Consider the following 4,422-nt stretch of genomic DNA (forward strand, 5'->3'; position numbering starts at 1 on the left):
CAAAGGTTTTACAAGAGCAACCTGCGGGCATGAACATGATGCTGGTGTTTTCTGTGCAGGTAAAGACTTATTATTATATGTTAAAAATTCTGGCACATTTTTTCTTAAGGTCATAGACATTATGAATGATGAGGGTAACCCTAACTTTCATCAACCGCTGCCCTGATGTTCTGTTATGGAGCTTTGAGATAAGTGTTTTCACCATCACCGTCTTGGTGCTTTGATACCCCCAGCGCTGGGTTACATTAACTTGTGACCTTGTTTTGCTGAGTTTGTTATGCGTACCACTCGCAAACTGGGAATATTTCACCTGTAAGGCAAATGTTTTTACCAGTATACCTGAATGACTGATACCATGAATTCAGAATGAAAGTTTTCATAGGCATCAAGTTAGAACTCATTTTCCCTCAAACTTTGGTAGGATAGGAGGCATTTTGCAAACCACAGATGTCACTTTCTGGTGGCTGTTAAAAAGCATGTAGGTTCATTTTTAAGAACCTGAAACTAATTTGATGTTTTGTTTTAACGTATGAGACAATACACAATATAGAGGAAATTCATCAATATTTGATTCCACAAAAACTGAGGCATGAAAAATTGTGATTTCATTTGCACAATGCAAATAAATGCTTAGTTTGTTATTTTTTGAAAATACAATGTTTTTTACATTATCCTGAACAGATAAAAAAAAGTCTACAGCACTTTCATGCTTGTAAGTTAAGGAAGTAGGTAAAACCAAGAGCTGCTTGGTATAATTTGTTATAAATTGGTATATGTAAGCTGTAGAGGTGCTTACAGGTATGTTTTGTAAAAGCCAGGGTTGGCATTTCTTCCTTCACAGCTACCCTAATGTAGTTCATTAGTTTCTTATCTTACATACTATCTACCTGAGTAGTATACACATTTAATGTTTCATTTTAAATAAAAGTGACTAAATGCTATATAATATCCAAGTGATATTACACGTAAGTAATTGTTATTCGTTGAAAATCGAAAGAGTCTGTTAGCTGCGTCTAAGCTATATGATCTACATATTAATGTGAAAATATTGTACAATATATTGTGCGCACATGTACAGCACAGATGTCTTTTGAGAACTACATGTAGATGTTTGTTTTAAAGATGTCCCTTTGAATTTGTATTCACTCTTTCTGCTCTGTTATGCAGAACAAGTCCGGTTGGTGGGTGGCTCAGGTGAATGCTCCGGCAGAGTGGAGGTCTTCTATAAAGGACAGTGGGGAACTGTGTGTGATGACTTTTGGGAAATGAGCGATGCCGATGTGGTATGCAGACAGCTTGGATGCGGTCATGCCATTTCAGCACCTGAAAGTGCCCATTTTGGTAGAGGCACTGGCCCTATATGGCTGGATAACGTAGCATGCTCAGGCCAAGAGTCTGCACTTTCACACTGTTCACATCCTGGTTTTGGACAAAATAACTGTGAGCATAATGAAGATGCCAGTGTTATCTGCTTAGGTAAGATAGCTCATAGCTCATTTTGAACTGACAAATTAGCTCACTGCTTGCCATTTGGTTAATACATAACAAACATTTAATTTCTGTTTCTGTTGCTCTACAGAAGCCTGAAATCACAATGAACCCTGCTCCAGAGGTAAACTGGAGTGACGGAAATGAAATGATCTACATTATAATAAGAGAACACATGTGTTTGATATTTCTCCCATAAATTCTCAGATCACAAATCTTCATCTTCCCTAAAGTAGATATTAGGTCATACTGCTGTGAATATCAAAAGAAAATGGAAATGGAAATCCTCATGGAAATGCTTCTGACTTATATTGACTATAAGTCGATATAAGTACTATAAGTACTATATACTATATTGACTATAGATCAGTAACGTTGTGCTTTGTTTGCTCAGTTTTGTATAATTGTTGATAAATTTAACTATTTCTGATATACATGTCATGATAAACAACTTTTTTTGCCTTACTGGAAAGGCCCAGCATCTCCCTGGTGTCACCTCGTACAATGGTGATCTAAAGTTGACACGATATCAGTCACTTGAGGCAGCACCTTCACTTGCCTCTGTTCATTTCATACCTGTGAGTTCTGTACAATAGAATATGACACCAAGGAGAGCAGATCTCTCTCTACAGTGTTAGCATCTCCAAAAAGTCCTTCTGTTCTTTTTCAGTTAGGACCCTCTATATCGCTGCAATATAAACCATTTATTATAGACCTTAGGGTGACTTTTGTGATCTGGCATTATAAAAGTAAAATGTAATTGAATTACATATGGTTGTCCTTCCTGATTTTCTTGCTGATGATCAGCCAATAAAGTGCATTTGATTGACTGATTAACATCTGGCTGCCTCTCACACTCTTAATTCCTATGGAAGCAGTAAGAATAAACTTGGAGGCTGCTTCTGCTGTTTGGGTTAGCTTTTGTTAAATAAACGGCACACAGTGTAATATGTCATGTTCAGCTGAGGTTGAGCCTTCAAATGGAAAGAGAGTGTACATTATTTTACATGACTGTTTTTTCAATGCATGTGTGTGTACATACACACACATCATGTGTGTATGTACTCCATGAGATGACACAGTACTCATGGAGATTATTTCAGCAGGATGCACTGTGTCTCTGAGGCAAGTGGACAAAATTGAGGCACTTTTTATTATTTATAATAAACCAGATGCATCTTCTGTTCATGCAGCTAACAAAATAGAACAGCATATTAAGGGGGATGCTTTCTCGAAAACAAAGAAAACCAGTCATCCAGTATCAGAATATTCATTGTACTGTGTCCCTGTCCCTGAATCTCTGAGGGAGAGCCCAGCCATCCTTTGGAGGAAGCTCATTTCTGCTGCTTGCATGTAATTTCAAATGTTGCATTAGAAATTACCTGACAGTTAAAAAAGAACAAAACAAACATTGCTTCCTTTATGGTCACTCCTGTTCTGTAATGCTTATCAAATGTTATATGGTACCAAGGCCACAACTTAGGCACACGTGCACTTCTTCCGGACCGGCCCACTAACCAAGAGTAACGAACCTGTATTGAAGAGGAAAGAAGTAGAAAGTACAGATATTAATTTAAAAATGTAGAGAGTAAAAGTAGAAAGTTGTCAGAATAATAACTACTCATGTAAAGTACAGATATCTGTAAATTCCACTTTAGTTCAGTAATGAAGTACAACCATATCACGGTTAACCAGCAGTGTGCCCTATAGGTCAGGTCTGGGTGACCATATTTCAGTAATAGCTGCTACAATCATGGGGTTCAGAAATATGCTTCTGTGGGGAGAACTGAAGCCAGGTTTAGAACAATATATATTTTAACTGACATTTCAAGTAACACGGTGTGATACCAAAGCTAACAGCAGCGAATAGATACATAGTTTTTATCGTAGATAACTCTACAACCTTACTCCAAGATGGATTAAAGTTTACTCAATCGAAAAGAGTAGAGGAGAAAAATCTATTTTTCCATTTTTTTAATGGAATGAAAGTGTGTTCCTATTTGTTTTAGAATCATAAAATCAGTGATTGTCTATTTGAAGCTGATGCTCAGGTGTCTCAACCCCCCACCCAAAAAACCCACATTTGGTTCATCTGGTCAGAGTCACGTGAATCCCAGCTGTCTGTTTTAAGTTTTGAGTGTGTACTAAAATAAAAATAAGTATTCTAACATCTTACCGGTTTGTTTTTGTTCAGGCATTACATGTATACTATTTTTATTAAGAGAAATTAAGCTTGTGTTTCTGTCACGTAGTGCTTGTGCTTAACTATGAAGCTTATTAGACGTTATGAAGCAGATGATGCGTAAAAGCGAATTTTGTCAGTGTTTAAGATACTTTTTTAAAATTATGTTTTTTCTTCCTTAAAGAAATCTACTGCATCACGTGTATTTTTTTTTATATCATGTGTAATGTCCATTGCATTTATTAATCACAATTAAATTAAGAGGGGATGACAGTAAAAAACCCCGGCGAGAAGATGTCATCAAGTACACTGCCATTCGAATAATCGCGCTGCGTCCAGACTCCAGTGTGAACTTACGAAGTCCGGACTGGCGAGAATGCGAGCACGGATAAGGAAGTGATTGTTTGCGGGATTTGTGGTGTTTTGGTGTAAGAAATAGCAAACCAAGGTACGACACACACTGGTTTTTACATAATCACATTGAGGCAGGTACCTCATAGCACAAGCATTACGCCCAACCTATTCTAAGAGTGTAAATATACATTTAGAATTCTTTTTTATTTAACTGTTTACAAATGTCAAGGAGTCAGAAACAAAGGGAGAACACAATGACAAATGATAAATTTGATGAATAAACAAATAGACAACATTTTTTTCACTCCAAAATAATACAGCACCACAATGGTAGCCCAGTATTTCACATAACTGTGTGATACTCATGCATTTATTACTTCCAGGCTGGACTACTGCAA

This window comes from Pundamilia nyererei, unplaced genomic scaffold, assembly GCF_000239375.1.
Source record: "Pundamilia nyererei isolate P.nyererei 1_Seehausen unplaced genomic scaffold, PunNye1.0 scaffold00161, whole genome shotgun sequence".
Taxonomy (NCBI): domain Eukaryota; kingdom Metazoa; phylum Chordata; class Actinopteri; order Cichliformes; family Cichlidae; genus Pundamilia; species Pundamilia nyererei.